Source organism: Coturnix japonica, chromosome 2 (assembly GCF_001577835.2).
Source record: "Coturnix japonica isolate 7356 chromosome 2, Coturnix japonica 2.1, whole genome shotgun sequence".
NCBI lineage: Eukaryota > Metazoa > Chordata > Aves > Galliformes > Phasianidae > Coturnix > Coturnix japonica.
Window position 1 is genome coordinate 16,545,555 of NC_029517.1, and position 27,661 is coordinate 16,573,215.

Below are 27,661 nucleotides of genomic sequence, written 5' to 3' on the forward strand. Positions count from 1 at the left end.
TGTAATGAGCTGCAACTTATTATACTTTTATGTCTAGCTGTTTGCTTTGAAGCATGTTTTATCCTTTGTGATAAAATCTTAAATCTGTTCCTGGTAAATCTCTGTGAAGTGTATAGCAAAGCAAAGGTCCAGGTGATGTGAAGCTGGTTCTTGAATAGCAGTCTTATTGCTAGACTGTGTGACTGGAAGCACAGGGGTTGTCCTCATTACACTGAGTCCCTGTGTAGGCCTTTCTCACTTCCACTTTCATGCTAATATGGCCTTAAATCATGTGGGAGCAAGTAGCAGCTTATTTCTATGCACTTCTTCCATATGAGGGCTTGCAAAAAGTAGTCTTGCAATTCCTTTAAATGTAAGTGACTCTGTTTCCAGCAGGTATAAATGATACGTAAAATTTGATCAGATTTGGTTTACAAAGCATGTTTCTGAGGTATCCCACTTTGGTTAAGACCTTATGTGAAGAAGGAAGAAGGAAGGTTATTAGCAAAGAGAAGATAATTTTATCATTCCTCTTTGTAGAAGGAGATGAGCTCTGCATTGATGTTAGTGAACCAAAGTACAACTGATTTTGTTACAGCTGCAAATACAGCCAACTAGTTTTATTTAGACACACTAATTCCAAGGAATAAATTAACAGAACTCTTTGATGATTTGTATGGAAATAATTTACAACACTTCATTCAAATATAATTGAATTGTAATATAAAACTGCATTTTTCTTAGGTATTTGTGTTTTGGTGATGTTCAGTAGAATTTTGCAAATTAAAATCTTGTAAAATTCTTAAATTTGAATATGAGAGGCTACAGTGCTACATATTCAGTGTCTTTGAATTTGAAATGTTGCGTGCTTAATTAATTAATTAATTTTGTTCTTTTATTTTTTTTTTTTATATTAAGCATTAACTGCCTTCAGTGGAATTTATATGGATTCAAGAGAGGGTGACAGAGGACCAAAAATCTTTCTTTTTTGGAAAAGAGACATGAAGAAAAAAAATTGGGCATGGCCTCAGATATGGTTCAAATAGACATGCAAATATGTGTAGATACATATACATATGTATAAAACCAAAGGAGGAATTAAAATCATATTACTACTGTGCTTGCTCACATCTGCATGTCTGTAATTAGAAATTGGCCCTAACAGATACTGAGATGTAGCTCCATTTTTGGAATGTATTGACCAACCTGTTTACTTGCTCAAACATAAGACTCTCAAACTGCCAAAACAGATTGTAGATAAGACTAGCAGAAGATGCTAAGAACAAGGTCTGGAGTTTCATTTGTAGTATTCATGGTTTAATGCCTGCAGAAACTTGTCTCTAAGGGCTTTTTTTCCTCCATTGACTCAAGGGAAGGAGAAGAGTAGCATGAAAGGAAACAAGAAAAATTGATTGCAGCGTGGATGTCTACATTTCACAAAACCAGCCATGGCACATCAACCAAGAGACTGGGTAAGCATGTTAAACTACATATAAAAAGAGCTTAATTCTAGTCAGTGCTGGGATTTTCATTGCTTCTGAAGTGATTCACACTGATCAGACTGTCTCTATATAACTTAGCACGATTTTAGTTGTTTTGTTCATAAAATATGCATATAATCATATACAACAACTATATCTTGTTGCATAACAAGAGTAGCAGTTTATGAACTGCACTGTAGCAGATGTGCAAGTCTCAGCTCATGATGGTGCTGATTGTCTTCTTCCATTGGCAGTTTAATGTAGCTCCAAGATCTATTAATTACATGGTGTGCTGTAGGTTTAATTCCATACAACTGCACTTTGAATGCACTGCATGTAACTTATGTAATAAAACAAATAACACTTGCATTCAATCATATTTTTTTTTCTGGTTGGAAGGTAGGAGGTTGAATATGTAATTCCTATTCCTAATATAAGTGTAACTCTGTAAGGAGATGGAGCTTGTGCTGTGTTCTTGTGCAGTAAAAGCATACATGTACAGAGTCGTTTCGGGCCTTGTTGCAGTCCTGGGTTCCCCTTCTAGGCTTGCTTTTTGTAGATGCATACAAATGGAGATTCTGAGAAGCCCACTGTCCTTTGGCTTTCTGTTATTTCTGTGTTGAAGTATTTTGACTTTTTATTCCTAGTAAGTATAAATAATTCTGCCTTCAAATGCAGAGTCCCAGTAAATGCTTTAGAAATGACGCAGGAAAAGAATCACATTAATTTTAGATGACAATGAATATTTTCTGCAAACAGATTCTTATACAGCTCTATAACTTTCAGAAATTTGTATGGTGACTGAACACATGCTTAAGAAATGATGAGTGTAAGGAAATGTAAGTAGTATTTTAGATAGAAATCATGCTGAGCGAGCAGCCGGGGATCTCTGAGGATGCTTTTCAAACATCAGTGTATATTCAACTTAAAGATTCTATGATTCTATGAAAAACCTTTCATTAATGATCATTGTTAAAATATTATTGAAGTTAGGAAAATACTATGTTAAATTAGCTCCTTTATACATGAATTATTTTCCTACATTTTCAGTAGAAAATCAAATTACATAATGACCTGTTGCTCTCTTCACTTTTTCTTGCTTTGATCTCCATGTAGAATAGTCAACAAGCATTCAGCCTTGTAATACTTTTCATTTATTATATTTTTACTGTGCTGGACAATATCATTTAAACCATGAATTGTTCCTGTGAGAATAACCAGTAACTTCCTTCTGGACTTCTCCTTAAAGCTTCTTTCTCGCTTCTTTACTGTATGGAATCAAATTATTTTAGGTATGTTTTAAGAAGTGTGAAGGTGTTGGAATCCTCTTTTATGTAGCTCTTATTTACATAAAGAACAAAACCATAGAGATTGAAGTTTTCACACATAACCAGTAAGTGGTACCCTGAGTAAACCCTTGCCTGCTATGTTGGCTGTCCATTAGAAGCAGAGGAAGGCACACCATTGCTAAGGAATTTTACAGCTGTTTACTGGAAAGGAGGTAATCATTGAGAATCCAGAGCAGTATGATCCTGTTGCACTCTCACAGAATCACAGAATCACAGAATGACCTGGGTTGGAAGGGACCTCAAGGATCATGTAGTTCCAACCCCCCTGCCTGGCAGGGCCACCAAACATACACCTTTACTAGATCAGGTTGCCCAGGGCCCCGTCCAACCTGGTCTTGAACACCTCCAAGGACGGGGCATCCACAATCTCCCTGGGCAGCCTGTTCCAGGGCCTAACCACTCTCCTAGTGAAGAACTTCCCCCAACTAGAGTGATGCTGACTTCTTGCACTGTCCCCATGCCCTTTCCAGGTACTCTTTGTTGGTCATCTCCCAGTTTTCTTAATCCCTGTAATGTGTATGACAATAAATCCAAACATGTGGTGAAAAAAAGTAATTTTTTTGACTCTGAAATGCAAAGGCGAAGAATACTTTTTGGATGGTCAGCTACTCACTACAGTCATTTTGTAAGGATCTGTCAGTACAAGTAGAATTGAATAACAGCAAACTTAAGTACAGGAAAATTTGTAAGCGTCAGTCACATTAAGTCACATTTCATGGGTGTAGTAAAGCCAGTATCCATCCATAACGGGGTGATGCTCTTCTGCTGAAGATCAGCTACCTGGTCCAGAGCAGGAAAAGCTTTAGAATGTATCATGTTAAAAGATGACTTATTTTATTACACAGCTGGAAAGATGCATAACTCTTCAACAGAGAGAATGGAAGGATTTTTACCAGTGAGTAGCTGGAAAACAGAATCGTGCCCAAGAGAGGCAACTGTATTTGGAAAAGCTGTTAGTGTTAAAAGCAGGAATTTATAATGGTCATTGGTGGATAGTTGGACCTATTATATACCATACTGCCTGTAAAAGCATTAGGTGCGTAAATTCAGATGGGTGTTTGGGTAAGTCCATTGAAATATTAAACCCAAATGTATGGTGAGCTTCTGGTAAGCAATGAATATATGAAAAAAACCTCTGTATGAACAGATTGTCTAAAATGGAACTGCTTGTCTGTCAGAGCTGAGTGTTTGGACTTGAATGGCATGTGACCTTGGAACAATTTCTGCTGGGGAAGGATCTCTTTCAGCAGCCCAATAGCGAGCAGTGATAACTGCTAAAGAACCCTCTCAACTGTGAGGCTGAAGCTGTCCTTAGAGACGTAAGGGGAAATATTTTAGCTTAAATGGATCTGTGGTAGTTGAAGGAAGCAGATGTGACACCCATGTAGGTGCTTTTTAAATAATCTTATTCCAACTGGCTTTATTCTTAGATTCAATCAGAAAAAAACCAATTTCACTCTTTTTAAAAATTAAGGTTTTTTTTTTTTTTATGGATAGTTATGCTTTATTATTATTTTTTCTCTAGATTTCCAAAGTCTTTTTAATAGAAGAAATTAATGTAAATATTCCTTATTTTCTTCTGTATCACTGTTTTCATTTGAAATTAAGTGGCTGCAAAAGCTGTCGAGCTTTTCTGAAGTTAAAAACAAATGTTAAAGTTTCTAAAAGTTTTTAGTGATGTTCCAACAGAGAATAGAATAGTCTTTTTGATTCTAATTGCAATAAATAAATTTGTCAGAATGACTGTAACCATGCTCACTATATTGACAATATAAAATGAGTTGCGTAGTGGAAATAAAACAAGCCATCTAGAGATATCCCTAAAGATTTGGATTTATTGTACTGTTTAAATCGGTCAACTCATGCATGAGAAATGAATGCTAGTTGTAAATTGGTTGCAAACCTGTAGACTTTAAGGGAAATTGAATCAAATGGTAATCTAAATATGTTGATAGAGATGTTCTTGTATATTTTCTCTTTAGAAAATAACAACAAAGGTAAGCATTACAGAGAAATAATTATAATGGATGTTTGTGTTAGAACTGTGTCATTCAACTTCAGAACCAAAGTCATTGTATTCATTTATGTCACTGGCACTAATAAACGTTACTTTCATATTGATAAACCTGTATTGATTACACCTGTGTTTGAGTTGATGCTTTATATAAGGTACACTTTAATTTAGAATGGTCTCTTTCATTATGATCAAAACATTTGATCTAATTTAGAAGAATACTTCTTGGGCTTTTTCTGGCTAAAATAAGAATAAAAAAGAAGTATCTGGTTTGTTTCACCTTCTCTTTATTATGTAATATTCAGATTAAATAGCAAGGCAAGTTTCTTATGACAAACACCAGCAATTTAAGAAATAATTAAATAATCTTCAAATATATGATACAGTGTTTAATGAATTTCATTTTAATCCATGGCAATTACTGTTTCTTGTCAGCAGATGCAGAAGTAAAACCTTACACTGATATGTACTTACTAAAAACTCTGAACATCCTAATTGAAGTCTAAAACAGCTATGTAAGTGTAAGCATACAACTGACAGTTAATCTCTTTTCCCATTTCGCTCCAGTATTGACTAGCACATATACTGCTTTGTAGTGTATGCAACAGCAATAACAAAATGTCTGTAATGAAGACAAGTATAAAAAGTGTTCTTTAGCAACTATTGTTAGCATCAATCTGTTATCTGACTGAAGTGTTCCTGTCATGAAATGCAGGTGTCTTCAAGACTTAGTCAATTTGGAAGGCTTCTGGTATTTAAACGTATGGCTTTGGCTTTTTCTGTGATGGAACTAAGCAAATAAATAATTATGATCTCTCCTTTCCCCAGCTTTTTTTCCTATGTCACTTGAATATATTTAAGCAATATCAAAATCAGTCATTATTTTTAATGAGAATGTATTTTTGAAGCCTGCAGCTTTTACATACAGTAAAAAGAAATGAAATAAAATCTCTTTCTATAGAAACTCAGCTTGGGAGCTGATTAAAATTAAGTTTTTAGAATGCCAAAAAATTAATTAGCCCAAAAGTTAAAGGAGTTAGTAATTCCAGAGATCCTTGAGTAGTTAAGTGCTTGTAAGGAAAAGATAATTTCCAATTTCCTTTTTTCCCTATGTTGTCCATTACTGGCTTATCATTGCAGCTTTTAATTCTGCCTTATCTGATGTTTTTGTACTGTACATCAGTTGCTAGGGCAGCATCTTATGTAGTAAACCTCCTGCTGAAGAACAAGATGCTCTGCTTCTTCTAAAGCTAATACCATCTTTAATCTTGATCCCTGGAGATTTGAATGTCTCACCCCTATAATGCTCACAGACTTCATTGACCTTGACAGCAGGGGTATCTGGTCCTCTGTGGCACTCAGTTATTTTTTTTACATGTTAACACATGTGTCTGTGATTTCCTTAGCCTGTCAGTGGTTACATTAGTTATGACAAAGCCAGCACTGTAGTAAGTGTAATAATTAAACATTTTAACAATCCTAACACAAGAGAGGAAGCAGACAATGTTTGCATATGACATTTCTGCTTATGTATACAGAGATCACAGAGACTAAGAGTTTACTTTTTCAGAAAGCAGATTAGAGTGTCACAGGTATTGCTTTCTGACTGCTTCATTTCTGTTCAAATAGTGGTTTAGTTTCAGAAACGTTTGTTTACTCTTCTTTAAGTTCTTTCTCTGGCTAATGCAATTTACCCCTCCTGTTAGCAACCACAGATTTTAATGTAAATCTTTTCAGTATTTTTTCAGATCAGCCTTGAGTTATTTGTTTTTTCTCCTGTCTTTTCTCATTTGGTAAGTTAGCAACCTTGTGTGGCTAAATACTGGCCTTTGGGGAAGACAAGTCTGAAGAAAACTGTACTTGGATAGTGATTATCTTGAACTTCAAGGCTGGTTGTCTTCAGCCTTTCTGAGCCTCAATCCTGCTGTCCCTGCTTTTTATCTACTTTTCCTTTTTTTCCAGTAGAGAATGATGGCATTAATTGAAACCCTAATCATTTTGGGCAGTCCAGCCCTTTTCCAGCCCTAAGATGAAGTGAAATATGCTTCAAAATCATGTCTTATATTGATGTTGTTAACTGATTTTTAGAGGATTTGGCAAAATAGGGTAGGTGTTACCAATTTCCAGAAAACGGGTGGGTAGGGGGCTGAGAAGAATAGTGGGGCTGGTGTGAATTTGGCACAATGGATTTGATCTTTGAGGAATAAGGAAGACTGGAATATGAGGAAGCTGTGGTAAGAATCACAGTGTGCATCAGTGCAAGATCTAGGTGTCTTCAGGGCTGTTACTTGCTATACCAATACTGAGCAGAGCTGGAGCCACTTGGTAGTGCTGTTCCTACAGACACCACTAATTGGAAATGAAGGAGTCAGGGAACCTGTGAAGGCATAACCAGCTCACCTCATATTTTCTTGCTTGCTCAGCAGGGAGACCTGCTCTAATGTGGGTTGGGTTGCCCTTGGCTTCAGCATTGTGAGCACAAGGGAAATGACCAAAGGATTTCTTTACCTGTATGAAGAGAGATGTAGATATGAGCAGAGCAAGAGCAGCAGGCATGGAATGAGATCACTTGTTTGGCATGGCCTTTTGTTTAACATTCCTTTCTGTGCAGCGTGTGGTTCTGGCTCAGATAATAGCTGGCAAGCTGTCTTGACTTGAGAAATTGTTAGCAGTTGGGTTCCTTTTCATCAGAAAATTACAAGTTTATGGGTGGAATGGCCTAAAAAAGGTTGGTGGTGATAGAAAATTTAGCAGAATTATTGTCTCTGAAGATTATACAAAAAGATATGAAAGGCTCAGTATTGAGGGACTGGAGATGAAACAATTGGTCTGTCTCAAAATAGGGTAGAACAGATACCACGAGGTCACAAAAGAAAATTAAACTTTCTTTATGAACAAAAAACCCAGTGGAATACGTGTATAAAGTAATAGGTAGCATGGAACTGGAAAAGAGAATTTGACTCTTCACTCTTTCTTAAAAGGTAAGAGCGAGGAACGTGGAGTGTAATTTTCAGGCATTGTGTTTAAAAGAAAAATGTGACTTCTTTCATAACATCTGATGGCCCTTCTGGTCTTTCCATTACTTTCTGTTGTGGACTAGAAATCCTTTCTGAGCCCTGTGACAGTTTTTTGAAGAGACTGCTAAGATGCAAATGTAACAGGGATATGACAGATGCTCCTTACCTATGTAGATCTTACTGGTGTTATTTTTTTTTAGTGTTATCATTAAGGTACTTGGAAACTAGCCAAGATGTTCCTGTTGGACTCTAAAGTGATACTTTAACTACAGGCTTTAAAATTGAGAAAGTGGAAGGGTGGAAGAAGTGGATGCTGAAAATCAGATTGTTGCATGACCTCTGTTTGCCCTGTCAGGGGGTCACTGAGACTTGTCTGGACTGTGCAGTAAACTTGTAATTTATGTTTGTGGAGGATGTCAGGAAGAAGATTCATGTCTGGATGTGCAGGTGCTCCATTAGGATTTAGAAAGACATGGATTGATTAGGTGGTTATTGCCACATGCAAAATTAGCCTGGTCAGAGACCCCTGACAAGGAAGCTTGGTGCATAACCAGAGCACCAGGCTGCAGCTGATAGAGCCTCCAAATGTTACTGGTAGGTAACTAAGATATCTTCAGAAATGAATAGGTTTTTTCTCACACAGTCACATCTGATATTCTAGGCCAGAACTTTTAGGGATGACATGCTGCATTTACTACATGTTGGAGCTAACTTTTCCTGTGTTTTTTGAATTTGGATCAGTAGAAGATAAGCACCCACAGTGCATGTGTGTGTATGTAAATATGGTGCTGGTAGGCAGAAATGAAGCTGTACTGGTTACTGTTGCTTTGGGATCAGTGTATAAATATGTACCAGATGTAGGAATCAGACTTGGGAGCAGAGTATATACCACAGGTAAAAATGAAACTTAGGATTTAGCTGGTAGGCTTTCTGTAGGAGAAGATATTCCTGTCGTCTAGAACATCTTAAGGAACACGGGCAGTCTGAGGAAGTGTGATCCACATTAGTAATTTGTTTATATTTTGCAATATGACCTTTTCTGACACCCAAATAATATGAGAGGTCTGAGAGCTGAAGCACACAGTCCTTCCCCTGTTAAAGTTATAAAACTGGCTGTTAAAATGTGGAATTGGCATTCATTCATTTTCATATCCTGCTCAGTGTTCAGTTTCTGTTCTGAAAAGTGTACTGCATAGAAACTGGTCTGTTTGCTTAGCTCAGTTTCTTATCAGTTCTCAAGGACTGGCCTGACAAAAGGGATGGTTTTCAGTAAGGATTTCCTGTTTATCAAGCACTTTGACACACTTCAGTTAGGAGCACTGCATTCAAAGAGTCGCTGAGCCAGGTTCTCATCTGTCATCAGCACCACCTCACAGAAATCATTATGAATGTTTTCAGCCTGATCTTGAAGCCAGTGCAATTTTTGGCCTTCAGTGTCTAACCAGGTTGTACCTTAGGTATTGCTTGCTTGTTAGTTTCTGTTAGATGTGATTTAATGCGTGGGCCAACCAATACTGCTTTGTACTAAGACTGCAGTACCTCTGGATTTGAGAAGTCTGCTTTTTATTTCTATCTAACCTTGCTGATGGCGTTCCTTGTTACCTGTGGCAATTTGTATCGCTTCTGGTTCCCTTTCTATGTAATATAGATAATGATACTGAGGGCCTGTGGAAAACTGTTTCAAGTTCTAATGAGTGATAAAACAGATGACTGGTGTGGCTGCTAGTTGTTATTGTTTATATATACAGATTTTGAGAAGCAGCAAAAGAGTGGGTGTCTTGAGTCATCTGCTCTGTCTTGCGGACAAGACATGTAAACTTCTTAACACATTTGCCAAACTCCAAATCCATCCTTTTTTTTTTTTTTTTTTAGGTTGTTTCCTCACTTTGCCTAATGGAAAGTAAAAAGCCCACATTGCAATTTCTGCAATAAATTGCAAGGGTATGTCTATTCATATGCTAGAGCTGTCTTTTGTTTGCATGGCACGAATATCTCCTATATATACCCAGTGAGAGATGTAATTCTCAGACATAGCCATATGATGATAAGCAACTAGGCAGTCTCGATTTGCCTTTGCATAAGTCTTACTATTCCACAATATCCCATTTCTGCCTTTTCATATGGGAGTTCATCTCTTTTGAGCACAGGAAACCAGTGTTTTTCATAGTATTGTAAGAGAGATTTTAAAAACTTTGTCCTGATTCATTTTAGTGTTGTATTTACTTTTTCTTGTGGCCATGCTGGTGTCACATTGTCACTGTATGTCTGTTCCAGAGATGCATATATACCTCTTTCCGACTATTAAGTTTGTATCTTGCAATATAAATGCTCTGAAGAATATATTTTTGTATTAAGTAATATTAGATCCCATCCTATTATTCCAGAAACCAAATTCAGTCATTTTTATCCCATGAAGTCCTAACTGTCCTGGCCGCTACCACCTCCTTCCTAGGCTTGTAATGTGAGTTTGAGCAAGAAATTACTTGCTACAGAGTGGTGGTAGAAAATTTCTGTCAAGTTTTTATTTGGTGGAGTCACAAGAAACAAACCAAAAAACACAGTCATGCCAGAACAGAGAAAAATATTATGTGCAGAGTAGTTCTATCACTTCCCCAAATAGAAATGATTATTTGGACAAAAATGCTTGTCCTGATGTGAGCAGAAAGGATTTTTCTCGATTTAAAATGCTGAAAATCAAGGAACATGTTTAGATTAAGACAACATACAGATGATGTCCTTTGTTTGGAAGGAAGGTCATCCATCCAGGTCCCTCCACTCTTATTTCTGTTTTCTTGGTACAACTCTCTGGAAGTTGGTCTTGCTGTAGCAGTTGATGCCCTAAATGAAAACAGAGCTTCTCAAGATGGGAAGCAAGAGAAGTTCAGCTACTCATTGAACCTCTGGTGATTTTTTTTCTGAGCTTGATTGTATTTGTGATGCTTCATTAGTGACTTTAAAAATATTAAAGGTTTATTTTTGAGATGTTTGTGATAAAAAGACTCAAAGCAGTTCAACTGTATTGTCTCTTTTCCCATTCTGCAATGTGATCCTGAAACCTACTAAGAACATTCTTGTTTTTTTTCCTTTTCTATGTAAGCAACCAGTATACAGTTTAGGAATTACAGAATTTGAATGACCGTATAGTGAATTCCTTGTATAATGGAAAGGATGTTGGAAGTCTTAGGAGAATACAGAAAATACCAATGAAAAGGTTATTTATTTACTTATGTATTTTAATTTTTAAATTTATTTTTAACTCAATATAATAAATAAATATTGAGAAAAAGAGATCATGCAGGATTATAAACTCTGTGAAGTTTCTAGTCTGTTGCTTTCATACCACTTCCTATAAAGTGCAGGTACTTGTATTTCCTTTCTTGATGTGAATACATGAAACTGTAAAAAACTTTGATAAAATTCTATCATTACTGGTAATTATACTAATGGCTATATAAAAATGGACATGAATATAGTTCTTGCATTTGTCCAGTTGTGGTAAGAGCTTCCTGAAAACCTTTTGCTTAAAGCTATATTTCTTACTAGTATCCTGAAAGTCTTGTTCTCGCATATGGTTTTGCCAACATCTCTGCTTTGACTGTGCTTTCCTGCACAGATGTCTCCACACTTCTGCCTCATACATATGTAGCTTTGGCAGGTTGGTTAGAAATAGTCTTATGTCAGCATAGAGGAAATCAAAGCTTTTTAAATGCTCCTGTCCTCCCCCCCCCCCTCTGATTTTCAGGCTCAGTCTATGTTCATTAAATTTTGCTAGAATTCTATTACTAAAAGGTTATATTAGATAATGATGATATTAATCCCCTTCTGTGCTGCTTTCTGGTGACCTGCTTGACAGTGTGTGAAAAAGGAGCTTTAATAAGTTAATGTTATTAATAAAGGTACAAATAGCCAAGTTGTTGACAAGCTGTGCTGTCTTGAAAAACAATTAAAATACCCATCATTTCTTCTAGCAAGGCTTTTTTAATGTGGAGTCCACTAGCGGTCTTACATGTATGAAGAGCAAACAACAGATGAATTTTCCTTTGTGGAAAATCTCCTTTAAGTTTCACTTTGAAAATGGACTTTGAGATTAAATATGGTGATAACGTGAGAGTTTTCTGGGTAGTGAGAAATCTGGTATGTTTTAAAAAGTGGCACTATTGCCCTTTTTGTCTATGATAGTCCTTCATGTCAGTATTTGTGCACAAAAATAACTCTCATCTAAACTGTTAAGTTGATTGTATGTAAGGTTGTGCAGAAGGGATGTGTGAACAAAGCACAATTCATCAACTGTTCTGTGGTAACTGTCTGCATGCTTCCTTCTGACCCTTTAGTCTGTTTCCTTCTTGAAGTAAAATGAGGTCATTCAAGGTACACTAGTCCTAGATGAGAGGTATAGAGGAACTTACAGTTTACAAAAGAAAGTTCCAGAGTAGCTTGTTTCTAATATCTTTCTGACTAATACAAAAAATATATTAAAATTAATTGAAAGTCTTTTGGATACTTGAAACATATATAGCTGTTTGGCAGCAGATTTTAGTAGTCAGTTTTAACCTAATTCAGGATAGTTTCTAAGTCTTATTAGATTTCTAAATCTAACTGGCTTCTTAAGCCAGTCCCTTAGTCAAAATGGGTGAGCTGACAGCGGGCTTTACCCTGTGAGAGCAAAAGAATTAACTGAGAATTTAAGTGACTGTGATATGTTTATACTTATGTGTAAGCAGACAAGGGAGTAAGTAGTAACTGAAACAAGTATATGATAATTGTAATTTATTCACAGTTAGTCAAGTGCAGAATGTGAAGAGTATAAAAAAACCTCAACATTATAATAGAGAGTATCTGAACAATGAAATAATGAGATTAAAAGTGCAGATAAATTTATATATGTAGTTTATAAAATGATGACCTCAGACCTGATCATTATGCCATATGATGACACCAACTCACTGTTTATTATGTGTCAAAAAAGCAAATAAAACATTAGAAATAAATAGGAAAACAATAGAAAAGTAAGGGAAAAGCTTCACTGCACCTTCTGTCAAAATCCCATTTTCACCCATTGTTTGAATAATGTTTTTGACTTTTACCTTCAAGTTGAAATAAATATGGAAATAAAAAAGCACAGGAAAGGCATCAAGGTTGACCACATTCATCGAGAAGGATGAATGAATCTAGTCTTAGGAAAACATTTGAGAGTTTATAAAGGTGTTACAGAATGACCTACAAAATAAAAAAGGTAGACAAGAAATGGCTGCTCTCCCTGTCTTCAAGTACAAGAACTGGAAACAAAGAAAGCTACTCAGAAGCACAATCAAGACAAGCAAGATAAGATGTTTCTTTGAGGAAAGTATTAAATGGTTGAATTTAGAAGATCATGTGAGTGCAAAAAGTTTATATTAGCTCAAGGATGGGGAAAGCATTTAGAAAAAAAAATCCACTGTGGAATAAGACAAACCACACCAGGCTCAGGATATACACCAGACTGAAAACTGTTGGAGTCGGGGAGAGTGTAAGTGGGGGAAGTATCATATATTTCCCATGTCTTTACTTCAGCTCGCTAATGATTGCAGACATTCGAATAAAGAACACTAGGCCAGATGGATCTCTGGTCTAAGGTAGACACTCTTAAGATCTTGGTATGGAATCAGTGATAAAACATTCATATAACATTTATATTTAAAATATGAAATTTGAAATGTTCATGTAAAAGATGGAAATAAATGAATACTGAATATGAATTCCTATCAAAATAAGGAGAATGCAGAAAGGCAAAAGAGTCCATTATAAATGGCTAACAGATGTAAAAATAATAAAGTTTTTAAAATAATCATTATAAGATGTAGTTTTTAGCTATAACCAAGATAACTTCTGCCAATGTAATCCTATTTCAGTGCAATGGAACATTTTTTCAATTACATGTAGAAGATACAAAAAATTACAGCGTATTTGGAATGAAGCAGAAAGGCATTTCCATTCCCCTTCATGATGGTGCTTGGAACTAGACCACGCATGGCTACTTGTATAAAGAATATTTATTGCCTGTGACTAGCAAGGCATTTGTTAGATGGCTGACTGGCAGGTTTCAAGATGTAGTTGTTACTAAAGAGGTTTCTCAAGTGAGGATGCTTTGGTCATTTCTACAGGGGTTGATCCTTGGTCAAACATATTTTAAATGTTTTTATTACTACTCTAAGACAGTGAGATGAAACCTTTGTTGCTTAATGATGCACATGCAAAAGTAAGTAATACAAGAAATAGCAAGAAATGGTGTGATACTTTAAGAAGTGCCGTTATAGAGAGATTTCAGATTCTGAGTTGAATGATCAGAATCAGATTCACAAAATATGTATTTTCCATAGTAAAATGTATGTGAAACTGGAAAGCAAGGGGTGCTTATCACAAGATGAGATGGTTTTGAAAACCAGAAAATATTTGGACTTCATTCTAGCTGTTTACTTCTCTTATTGTAGTACAGGTGCAAATGATCCTTGGAGGTTCAGTAAGAGCAAAGCTGGGCAGAGGCAGAATAATGTCTTTACCAGTGGCTTCAGAGAATCAGGGCTGATACTGGAATGTTGCGTCCATGTGCTGAGTTAGATTTGGAATCACTGTATTTCCCTTCTCTATTCCCCAGAATTCAAGGAAGGACAACATAATTTATCCTGGGGATCGGAAAAACAATGTTAAGCTGTTTCAGTGCCAGCTCTTCATTCAACTGTGAGAAAGAAGCAGCTTTAGTATTGTGTGTAGACATTTATATAAGGGAGAGATATCAGAAGTCTCAGACTTGACTGCAGTCCAGAAGACAGTTAAATGCAGATAAGAATTTATCTGGAGGTGACATGGCCTGGATCAGATACTTTTAGATGCTATAAAGTACAGAGATCTGCAGTCTTATTGTGCCAAGATCAGCTTGGCATCAAAATAGTTATGTTTGAGACCTGAAGTAATTTTCTTCCACACCTGTGGAAAGACTTGAACAATTTTTAGTTCTTCTTTTCTGCAGAATATTTGTAGATTCTCCTTGTTCTCTGCCAGATTGCTTTACAGTCCTCAGAGTTTGGGGCTCAGGCACAAGGGCTTTGGAATGAAAAATGCATTGTTGTGAGAGAAAAGGGCAAGCAAGCTGCAAACAGGGCGTGCATCTATAAGATAAAGATATGCTCTCAGTTGCTGAAGGAAAGAGTTGCAACATCCTGGTATTTTCCCCGTTTCTACAGGAATCTTTTTTTCCTGCTGTCTTTCAGACATTTTATGAGTGCCTTCTCCATGTGCACACTGTGGGCTGCAGTGTACAGACTTGCTTCTCCTGAAGCTTGCTTCTCTTGATTTGCTCTTACTACACACCTAACTTCCCTGGAGTATCTAGTCTTTAAAATTTCCGACTTATTTTTCTTGTCAGTGCGTACGCTTTGCTTTCATTTGCTTATAAACTTTGCTGACTGCAAGGCCCGAGAGAACTGGAGAAGTAACATGCTGGAAGGCCTTCTCTATGTAGACTTTTGGGTCTTTCAGCACATAAATAATTGACTTCATCCTTTAAAATTCTAGTGATTATTTAGGAGTTAAGCAAGGTGTAATGCATGAGGAATGGCTTTCACAGAGATGAGCAATGTCTGTGATGTTCAAGCATTACGGTTTCTTAGGGTGTATTCAGTGAACCCAGCAGACTTGGGGCAACTATAGCATTGGAAAGGAACAGAAGTTAGGAAACTCCTTCAAAGCGACTGTTGTGCCCAGACTCACTGCTGATTGGTAACTGCAGATATTTGTCCTAAGGTCACTTTATGTTTTTACTTTGCAATTCACTTTTAATGTATTCCCATACATGTTTTGTCTGCTGTAGCAGCAGGTGAGCTGAAGTTTAGTTATGCCTTTTTGCTGCGGTGGGAAAATGGTTTTATTAATTGGTATTGATGGAATTCCAGTAGATGTGTGTTGATTGTAATATGTTATCATTTACATTCTGCTGCAAGAAATGATAGATTCTGGAGGAGTTTGCCTACACTTGCCAGGAGTTAGGGAGGCAAGGAACAGAATTTATGAAAATGAAACACTGGGTCATTTTTACATAGAAGGGAGGCTGCTGACTGGCAAGAAAAATGTATTTTAGGCTACAATTTGACAGTCATTTGGAGCTGATCTACTGCTGTGTTGCTCTAGATAGAGATTCTACAACCGTCTAGTATGACAGTTCAGGGTATATTCCCATCTGTCTGTGCTGGACGCTAGCACTTGTCATGTGGCAAGGTGAGAGGCCAGAATTGCTCTTTTAAGTGATGATGAATCTCTGAGTTCGTATAACTGAACTGTGAAACCTCGCTCATATGTTTAGTACTAGATAGAAGGAGTGAAGAAGCTAATAAGGTGGGTAGAAAAAGTACTTCTCTTGTAGATGACAGTGATTGAAGAGCCACCAGGCCAAAGTTTTGGCTGAGCTAATTAAGTCAGATTTAATTTCAGTTTAAGGTATTATAGTTGCTGTGTGCATGGAGAAAATTTCACCAAAGGTGAGGCTGACGATGATGAGACAGTCACTTTCTGTAAGAGCATGGGAGTAATCTGAGTGGCTCAGGCAAATAATTAAAAGTTTTCAGCCTTTAGTGCTTCTCCACCCCTGATGTTTATTCTTGATTTTACTGTTGTGAGAAACTGGGCTGGTGTATTGTGAGTTTTTGTTCAAGCTGTGACAAAAGTATGCTGCATCACAGAGTGCAGAATTAATGCTGAATGAAAGAAATGACAGCAAATTCTCCTTATCTGGGCCTTTTTCATTATTCTGTACTAAGCTAAATATAGATCTTGCTTCATAGGAAAGGTGAACCCCATAAGAGTTTTTTATTGGCTTGGAATGAGTGGCATTTTTCTTGCAGTGCTGAATCCTCAGCATGGAGCTATAGTTCTGAGATGTTCACTGGGTGCACCTCAGAGTAACAGAATGCTTTCACTTTTGGACCTTTCTTCAACTTCAGAGGGTTTTATGATTTCCAAGCTTTGTAGTGTGGGTGATTAGTACAGAACACCCTGCTTCAGGGGTTTTAGGGCTGCGCAGTATTTGAATGTTGGGTCCTTCAGGCAGTTGGGCCTAGGACGTGCAAGAGTAGAGACAGGGCACCTACGAGGAAATTACCATCTGTAGCAAATTCATTCTGGGTTTCAGAATGCTTCAGAGACATAAAATAAAATTTCAATACAATTCCTAGTTATTTATGTTAATTATAAGAGAGAATCGCAAATAAGTTATGATTGCTCAGATTCACAGAAGAAGCTCCTATTAAAGTTGAGGAGTTACTTTTCAAATACTGGCTTTATAATATTACATGTGTTAATTGGTACATTTATTCAGCTTGTCTTTAGTGTTGGATTTTCTATTACATTTTCAGAAAATGCTTCAATTTTTCTGCCTGACTTTTTAAAACTACAATTATAAGAAAAAGGTAAACTTCAGGCAAAAGTGTCCCTGTTTTTCCTCTTTTCATGAATGATGAAATTAAAAAAGATGACAGGAATGGGCAATTCTTACCCTTCAGTTATAAAAATAAAAATTTAAGGGAGAAGTTTGCTACTTGGACTTTTGTGCCAGCTGTACTACAGGATAGAAATGCACTGCTAAATTGGACAGTTCAAGGATAATATGTGGGATAATAAAGGAACTGCATTAAACTTCTTAAGTAGTTATTCTGCAATTTCAGTGTGTTTTGCTACAGAGAAAAAATGTCCTGTTATAATCTGGTTTTTATATAGATAATGGGTGCAATTCATTTTGCAGAGACTTCATAATTTTGTTTTGGTATATGAATTACCACTTTGTATATGCCTCTTGGCATTTTCATGCAAATTAGCTTTTCATCAAATGTGTTTTTTGTAGAGTGATTTTCAAAAGATTAGCGTTCAGAATAAGTGGATGAGTATTGAATCTGTACAATTAAAATGTCCTCCAGAATGAGAGAGGAAGTGGTTTGAGGGTGTGTTGATACACTGTAGTGAGTATACAATTCTTGCAATGGCAATAAATGCTTGTGTTGACCCTCTGTTACGAATTTATTTGCCTCTAGTGATACAGATTTTCTCTTAGAAAGCATAAAGACAATAGTTTTTTATGGAATTGGTAGCAAACACTGAGACATTGATTGCTTTTTGTTTGTAATGTGAAGCATTTTCTCTTAAGAGACAAGTGATTTGTTTATTGTGAATGGGCATCAGGAGCGTGTATAAGGCTTTTATTTTCTGCAGAGTCAGAGACTGCCTCTGATATCCCTGCTGGTTGGCCCTCTGTCTGTTTCTTGCATAACTGTTGCAGTATGCAAGTTATGTCTTCTGTTACTTGTGTATGATCTGCTACTTGTTTAAGTAAGGATAACGTGCCTTGTCTTTCTAGAGGGACTCAAACCAGGCCTGATTCATTGCATGGAGCAATTCCTGGTTTATTCAAACTGTTAGTGACAATTTCTAGTAAACAGAAATTATAGATATGCATGTTTTTCCTCTAAGTTATATAGATAATTTGCATTTATCATTCCCAATTGCATGCAGTTTAGATTATAGTTTTAAGTACTAACCCTGTGAAGAAATTCATATGGGTAGAATTTTGCTCTACTGTGAAATCTTTAATCCTTTACATGAAGGCAGATATTTGCCTGTATGGAGCCTGTTGTAAGACTGTAGCAAAAAAACTGTCCTTCACTTTGGGAAAACTTCTTTTTTTTGCCTAAGCTTTATAAATGTGGCCTGATTGTGGTGTCCATTCATCTTATTTGACACTCAGTGGTTGTTCAAACTGTTTATTTTGACCTCATTCAACAGAAAGGTAGTATTCTTAAACTTCCAGTGTGTTCTGTAAAAAGTGTTATGTTTCCTTGTGCCCCAGAATGGCTATACCCTTGATTTGATCTGTGTGGCAGCCAGCAGGCATGCTGGGCTGCTGCCAGGAGGCACCTTGGACCAGCCAGTGGCTGGCTTATATTGTAGATGTGGTGTGGGAAAGGGCAAGGCGGGTCAAGAAGTGCAAGGGATGGCACAGAGACCTGAGAATTAATGTCTCACTTGGCAGGGATTGCAGACGCCAACTTCCCCTGTCGGCTCTTTATATTTTTGTGACTCGTGTAAAAATCAGTTAGCTCTGAAGTTACTGATAAAAGTTTTTGTTCACAACTCCAATGTAATGCAGCTTTGAGTCATGAGGCTTTTGGTAGCCCTTCCAATAGTATTAGTATTAAACATATTTTTGCCGTGTTTTGAATTATGAATGAAATGGAACATATCTTTTAAAGTATTTTGTGACTTTAATGACTTTTCATTTGATTTTGTCTGTCTGTTGTCATTTATTCAGTCTCTTTTTGGCATCAACTGGCATTTCTGCAGGAAGGATCAAAGTGTTATTACTAATGACTCTTCCCTTCAAAAGATGCCTAGAGGAGCACTTTAACTTAATGAAGTTACAGTAATCAATACAGAGTTCTCGTATCAGCATACAGTAATGAATATTTTGTGTGGTCAAAATTTGTTTCTGTTGGAGAAGACTTGAAACTTGCCAAGATAGTATTTGGCCATCCAAAACAGCATATGTTACTTTTTGATATACCAGTTTGTGTGTAGGCAACTTGCCTGTAACTTGGTGAGAATTGAAGACAGTTATGCACTAAACTTTCTTTAAAAGTAATTGTGAAGTAATAGCATTTGTTGAGTATTATTTCTGATTACTATTTAACTGTTGCTCAAAACAGTGGTAAGCAAGATTTCTTCTAAAATTAACATACACTTGAAAATAGTCCCGCTCTTCAATGACGGTGATTGCGTATCTTTTCCATGTCAAAAGTTACCAACAGTTTTGATTTTTCTTCTTGAATCTGGTTCTATTAAAGTTGCCTATTTCCATTGCTGGTAATTCCCCCTTCCCTCATGAGGAGCTTATATGTCAGAAGTAGATTTCTGGTACTACTCGTGAAAGTATGTGCAGGTAGAAAAGCATGAACTCAGCTGAGCTCCATGGGGAGTATTTTTCATGATGTAACCTCTAACTATGGTCTGGTCAGTCTTTTATCTATCTATCTATCTATCTATCTATCTATCTATCTATCTATCTATCTATCTATCTGTCTATTTATTGTGGGAAGAGACTTGTCTTTCTCTATGCCAGCATCTGCTTAGTAGGGACTCTTGTGAACAGTCGCTGACCAGAAGACTTATTGGGATTAAATTACCCTTCTTGGATTTGCCCTGGAATATATTTGGTATGTAAATAATTTTTAAAGACTCTTGTTTGCCCAGATAGAGTGTGCTCCACCTCCAATGGAAGGGGACTTACGCACGTGCAATCTGTGCAGAGATAATAGTGGTAGACAGATGGGTATGAGGTGAGAACCGACAAGAGGTTAGCCTGTGGGAGTCATGGAAAAATGAATTTGCAGTTTTCACTGCGCATGTCTTCATCCTAGCAGTTTTGCAGGAGCTGACCTTTCTTCCCCTTCGCCCTTCTCAGCTCTTTGCTGCATAAGCCTTGCATTTGTGCAGACACTGTGCTCATGGTATTACCAGTAGGATCTGTAAGACCTGCTGTGATTTTCACTATATTGTGGGATATGCAAAAAATTTTCTGTGTAGGTGGTCTCGCTAAAATTACATCTGACCTGGAGTGTGGAGTCTGTGGTAGTGTTTTGTTGGAATGAACTAGTATGACATAGCCTGAGAGCTATGCTTAGAGAAAACGAATTTGGGAAAGAGAAGCAGGAAGCTGATGATTCCAGAGGTTCTTTCAATCTAGCCAGGAGGAACTTAGCTGTGATTAGGGTATTCGGTGACTGGAGACAGGATAAGAAGGCTGAAGCAGGATGAGTATAGCAGTCATCCTGACATCCTGAATTGCTTTTGTACAAAGGCCTCTATAAACATGGTCAGCTCTTGGTCTCAGAAGGCAAGCTTTATGCTGCCAGCTTGTCTGTTTTTGTCCTTCCATAAATCCAAAATTATAGTGGTAGCTTTGTGCAGCCAAGCACCACTAGTGAATGGAGGTTGGAAAAAGGAATGAGAAGCCACAGTTGTACTGAGGAAATCATGTGGCTGTAACCGTCTCTAGGAAAAATTAACATCTTTTTAGCCACTATCCCACAAAAATGTTTTTGTTTCTGGGAAAAATATAAAGCTAAGGTGGATAGAATACTAGAAGTAGTTGAAACATATGTGGAGAGGACATTGCCTCATGTAAATACAGCCTTTAACAAACCATTTCACATTTTACCTGGACAGAAAAATCTGTCATTATAGATGAATCTGGGAGTTAAAACAAGTCTACAGAAGGGAATATGACATTGTGACTGAAAATTAAGTTCAAGTTGAATTTCTTATAGTACAATGCACAGTCTCAAAATAGTGGCAGTAGATGGAAAAAAGAATAGATGGGGTAGGGTAGAGCTGCGGACTCTTCCTTGTTATGAAATACTTTCTTTTCTATGTTTCTGTATCTGTGTATTCGTTCTTTCTTTTTCTTTTTTTTTCTTTTCTCTCTCTCTCTTTTTAAAAAAAAAAAAAAAAAAAAGCAATGTTTTGTTTGTTATTGACAGTCATTCTTGTCTTAAACTCTTTATAACTTTTTATATTTCCAGTTGAGTTTTTGAAGTATAGGTGCAAAGAGAAAACATTTTCAAAATTGTAAGCTGTGGTATGGAGGGCATGTTATTTAATGTGTTAAAATGTTATTCAAAAGTCAAATGCACACTTTAAACATATGTATTGTAGCTGTTCAGCAGTGACACAACTATGTCTCTGCAAGAGGAGCATTTTTTTCCAGTAACACAGCATTCTGAATGAATTTTTGATGAAAGACTGAGCTGAAGTCATTAATATTCACAGTGAACAAAAGAAGAGCTCTACTAATGTCAACTCTCACTTCATTTTTCTCTTCATTCCAAACACCGTCCATCATTCTGAACTCTCATTCCACCAGACTGCCCAGAGTAAATACAGAACAAATTCTTCATGCTGATGTGTTTTGAACAAGCTTTTCTTAGTTATTTATAAAGACAAAGCTCTTTTTTTTCTTTCTTTTTTTTTTTTTTTTACATTTTTTAAATGAATGATTAGGACATGTAGGTGTCCTGAAAAGAGATGATGGGAAACTGAGACACTGTGGCACAACACGGGGCTCTCCAATTGAAACCTGGACTTCTGAGTGTTTGAATTCTTCCAACAGGTGATGTAGAGGAGGATATTGCTATACATTCATAAATTTTAAATAATGACAGGCCACGTTAAACATAATTAGACTGAAAACCTGTATATTCTCTTTCATAACGAGCAAAATTGCAGAAACCTTTTGGTCTCTTCCAATTTAGATATGAATTGATACAAATATTGTTTACTTCAGTATATAATAGGTTACCACCTATTGTATAGGAACAGTGTTCAATTCCAAACTACTTTTTCCCATGTATAGAGAATATGAGTAGACTTTTTCCATTTCAGTGAGCATATTTATGGCTCTTGTCAGGGTAGTACTGTGAAATTCAGAAAGCAGGAGACTAAACCATGTAGCAGTTCTGTAAAAGAAGGAAATATGGGTTTTAACTGTTAACTCTGATATACTTTACAATCTCATCTTCTATTTATAGCTAATCACATTTAAAGTTTAGATAACTTTGGTCTGGTTTTTTTCCGAGCTCTCCACAACTCAAAGAAATCAGTTTTTTGTATCTGTATTACGTATAATGATGGCAGTGGTAGAATATATCAGCTCTGGATCTCTGCAGTTTGCCTGAAAAGATCCCATCTTATGGGGTTCTAAAAATAGTATTTACATTAGTAGTGATTTCTGCAGTTTCTTGTCTCAGTGCGTTATTGTATTAGAGTTTCTGAACTCTTGTTCTTCAGGTCATCATGATCTGAGCAGGGATAGTTTCAAAGCTTGCATGAAGTTAACCTGTTAATACTTAGGTTTATTTTTCATGGATAAGGTGTTTTTTTTTTTTTTTTTTTTTTTTTTTTTTGTAATTAGTTACTCTGTAAATGATGTCAGGTAATGTTAAAACTAAGTCTTTTGACTTTGTTCTATGTGTTGATACAGTCTTTGCATTCTGCAAGCAAATATTCATGCTCTTGTCTAAAACCTAAATACTGAAATACAGAGAACATCTAAGCTGTTTTTTTTTCAAATACAGTGATTCAGATGGTTAGCCTATTGCACTATTACACATTGTTAGGGTGTGGTAATATAATGAGTACTGAGCACTTCTAATATTTTCTTCTAATTGAGGATTCTACCATTTTTATGCATAAGATTTTTGTATGGTAGACAATTTGTCATATGTTTAATCTTAAACATAATCCCAATTTGGTGGAACTAGACTCCTAGGTCTTAATTTCATGTGGCCTATATTGATGTGTGTATGATGGCTATCTGCATGAGACAGCCATGTACTTTGTTTCACTTAGATTTTAAATCTTAGAACCTGTTTATTTTTAAACAGTCCTCTCTTTTCTGGCTAGAATAAAGGGATAAGTAGTTGATTAAGATACATCATTAATCTGAGTTGCTGGCAAATTGAATTGTAATTTGTTGTGGACAGAAAACCTATGAGGAATATCCATATTGCAGTCTGGAAGTCATTTACAGAAACAGAAACAAGTTACAACAGAATTTCTGTGCTTTTCAAATTAAGGCAAAGCAGGAAAGCCTGATAGACTTGAGCAGGAAATAGAGGCAAACAAAATTTAATGTAACAAATCTTAATTTTGATTAAATTAGATAAATTAAATATTAATCTAGATTTCTACATGTGAGCAAAATTCACTTATCTGCTTGCATAACTTGTATCAGTAAATCTATTAAGTCATAGTTGGAACAAAGATGATAGTTCTGCAGTTAAAAACCAGATAGAGACAGCCTTCCAAGAAAAGCTAATTGAACTTTATGTAGAGAAATCAGTATTTTGTTTGACTCAAGATGAGACAGAGGCCATATCATTCATGTTCATTAAACCTGAAAGTAGACTTAAAACACTGTCATTTTTTCTGACTTGCTTTTTTAAAATTTGCGTTATGATTGCATATTAGAGATATGTGTATTTTTCTAATTCTTTGAGCTTCAGAAGTTTTGAAGCGACCTGCTTCTTAAAAGCTGAGAATCAAAGAGTGTTTCTTCAAGGGGAAATCTCTAGTCTTCATTATAAGATGGTTAACTGTTTAGTGTAAGGTTGTTTGTGTTGTCCTTATTGAAAGCAGCTAACAAGTATATGTGTGTTTCCCTTTTCAACTAACTGGTTTTAATTAATTTTGTCTAACAGTGTGTGTGACCATCTAACTTGAGTTTTAAACATTTTGGTCATTTAAGAAGAGCAGTGAAGCCTGCAGAGCCGTTCCAGTATTGTGTCAGTGTTTTGCATTCTCCTTCCAAATTGCTCTTTGCTGCCTGTTGCTTGCATCCCATCCAAAGCCTTTGTATGTGATGTGGCACTTTACACTACTAGCCTCTCTGCCCCCCTGCTACTACAGTGTGTGCCTGGCAAACATGCTTGCTCAGAAAACAGGGGTGGCTTTTAGACTAGGAAAGACTTGGGACCATTCAGCTGTGATAGCAGTCATCTAGGAAGTGATAGATCCTGCTTCCAACCCCAAAGGTGTCTGAGCCCACAGATGGGTGCCCTAATCCTGGCTTTGATAGGGGTCCTGTCAGGCAAATTGCTAAAGTTGTGCTGTACAAAAAGGAACAGAGAGTTCATGGGTCAGAGAAGGGCTTCAGTAGGGAGTGGAGCTGTGTCTGAGTGATGTAGTTGTCAGGCAGTAGGAATGGAAGCATTCTGGCTTCTGTTCCAAAGGCTCTTAGTGCAATTAATGATGATGGGACAATAAGATTATGGCAAATATGAGATTAACACGACTTTGATACTCTTTTTTTTAAATAATTTTTTTTAACCTGTTTGTTTTGGAGCTGTCAAAATTTCTACAAAGAAGCAAACAGAAAAAAACAACAACAGAAAACCAACCCTGTGGGTAGCATTTGTCAAGTACCGTGCTGTACAGGGTGTTAATATCTAGGATTTAAAGATAAGCTTAGGGCAGCTGAGTATGGCACTTAGAATTTCAACAGAGAGCACATTAGAGCTTCATCTTCTTCTTGCAAAGAGATGATTTAAAGAAATTAAAAGGCAATGAAACATGCAGATAACTTTGGGCTGCAGGATAGCATACATGTATAAAAGATTAGGCACTTCCTGCCCCCGGGGTTTCCAGTTTTGTATTACAGATTATCATTATTGCTTACACTTTTTGATGAGATTGAGAAATTTCTTTCGCTGTAGTGTAAAGTGCCAAAATACGTTTACCACAGACTTGAAGGCAAATAAAATAGTTCTAGAGGCAGCCTTGGGCTTTGGAGAGCTTTTTGCTGAAAGGCAGACTCAGACTTCCCATGAGATCATTGGAGAGATAAAATGACTAAAAGCTCTTCAAAGCTAAGCCTTAGGACACAGCATAGATTAATTCTCTGGTGGTGGTTTGTATATGTATATAAAAGGAAAAAGAAAATAATAATAAAAAAGAATAGGTATTTACAAAAAATACAATTTGAATAGAAATGCACTCAACAGGACTTGAAGTTACTTTTTTTAGTATCTCTTTTTATTTCTATGTAAGAAAATCTTTCAGAGAGGTTATTTTACTTATTTTATACCAAATGGATGCTACCCGTAACTCAGAGAAATTCAAATTAATTTGCATAACAAGTACCTACACTGTTACTCTAACCCTACACTGTATGTTAACCTAGTTGCTTACTAATAATTCAGTATGAAATCCTAGGTTAAAGCTGTTCTTCTCCCACTTTTTCTTTTATTACTTTTTTAGTTATATTAACTCTAAAATTTGTTTAACAGGAGCATGTTGTAGAAAAAGCCTTCACTCTTTGATGCTGTAGGTAGAGTAGTAGAAACTAAGTGTTACTTAATGCTGGAAATAACAGAAAAATTGCTGAAAAAGAGCTGGGTAAGATGTTACTGGAGTGCTGCTTTACTTCACGACCTCTTGTTTGCCAGATTGTAAAGCAGAATTATATCATGGTTGTCTATCATCAGATGTATAGCAAGGAGCAATTCCATAGAGTAGGTCTAAACAATTCCAGGTATTATAAGGAAGCAGCTTGTTCTCTGAACAACTCCTGCCACACATCCTGATCCCTGGCTGTGTCTGCCTGGTACTGTGGGTCGGAAGTGAGGACAGGAGCAGGTCACCCAGCTGGAACCACTGGAGCCACGGCTGCTTTCATTTATCCCGGGCTGCAGCCCAGCTCTCAAATGCCTGCAGACAGGGAGAGGACTCATTACCCTGTGCCTGTAGCCCCCATCAAAGGATCTAGCCCTCTGTTTATAAAAATTCTTAAAAATCTTATCCACAAGAAGCTGTATGAGGATAAAGCACTTATTGTTCTTTAATGTTATTAATGGCAACAAGAGATCTTGCCTGAGGGCAGAATTTCTGGATAATTTGTGATGTACAAAACACTCGGTATAGTATTTCTTTTGCCTTTCTCTTCTCAGAAGATACTTGCTGCACTATTTCATTTGGTACAGGCATTAGCTTTCCTTGATTTGATGAACTGTAATTCAGTGTGCTTTTAATATGGTAATTTAGGTGTACTGTGTTACATGAAGAGTAGGGCTAAATTGGTATTATTAACTTATGGGAACTATTATTTCCCATAGTAAAATCTGAGAACTTACATTTTTGAAAGTATTATGGTGACACTTTTCATGAGACATATGCTTACTTAGAAATGTGAGTATCCAGGTAACTGCAAGTTAACTTCCCCTAATTTAAGTATAATTGTTTACATGGGTAATTGTATTCAGGGAATGACAACACAGTTATGATAAGAAAGATCCAGTGAGACACTTTAAGAAAACATTACAGAGTAGAAGTAAGATGGTGTGAAAGCAAATGGCAGAAGTGATAAAATAATAATATTTTTATATATGCATGTATGTATTTGTGTGAATGATGGAGCAAAATGAAGGCAATTTAAAAAAATAGGACAAAACAAATTCTTACTGTAAATCGTGTGGAATTCAATGGAAACTAATCTTACTAATGCTCCAGATTTTCTGTGGTTGTAGCAATTGTGCTGGTCTGTTGTGATTTCTTGGAAAAGTAGTGAGAGGAAAGGTAATGTATTGTGCTGATGTCAGTGACAACTGGAAAAGTGTTGAGTTTACGGGGATACAGCCTATTCTTTGGGCCTGAACAAGGTTGCATTCTCATAAAGGTTTTGATGTGTACATTTGTTACAATATGCACTGTTTCTTTGTGAAATGATAGATCAGCTTGTATTTGATACATGAAGAAAAGATTTCCACAGGGAAAGAAATTTTTAAGCAGAAGTTTTGCTGCTAAGCTGTAGGCAATGACTAAAGCAAGAGGTAAAGTTTTATGTAACTTGCTTCGGAGGCTAAAAAAATTTGCCCAGTAATGAATCAATTTAATCTGCTTCAGTTATTCAGTAAAATCCTGTGAAAATATTATATGCATTTCTTTGAACACTTCGACATTTCTAAATTAGGTTCCTGCTACTTCTTCAATGATACAAGCAGAAATGCTTTTTTCAGTGGATGATGGAAGATGTTTTTATCATCGTATCACTGTTGTCATGGGAACTTGTGTATATCATTGTTAAACAGAGTTGATGTAAGGATCTGTCATTCCTGTGCCTTATTATTGCTAGCTATTGTATGTATTTTTAGTGTGCTTTCTTCAACACTGTAGTCAGTGCTTAAGAACTGCTAAGTTGCTCTCCTGCTTCACAACTGGGAACTCAATTACAGGATTAGATAGTCCAGAGAACCC

General features: G+C 36.5%; 1 protein-coding gene across 4 annotated transcripts in view; it reads left to right on the forward strand.

The window, feature by feature from the left end:
- Positions 1-27,661, forward strand: part of NEBL (nebulette) — a 234,205-nt gene that overhangs the window by 113,632 nt on the left and 92,912 nt on the right. For 2 of the 4 annotated variants that reach the window (XM_032443070.1, XM_032443069.1), the window contains one exon: positions 1,351-1,451. The exons of the other annotated variants lie outside the window; for them this stretch is intronic. The gene's annotated coding sequence lies outside the window, so the exon portion shown is untranslated. The remainder of the gene's footprint in view (positions 1-1,350; positions 1,452-27,661) is intronic. 4 annotated transcript variants of the gene reach the window in all.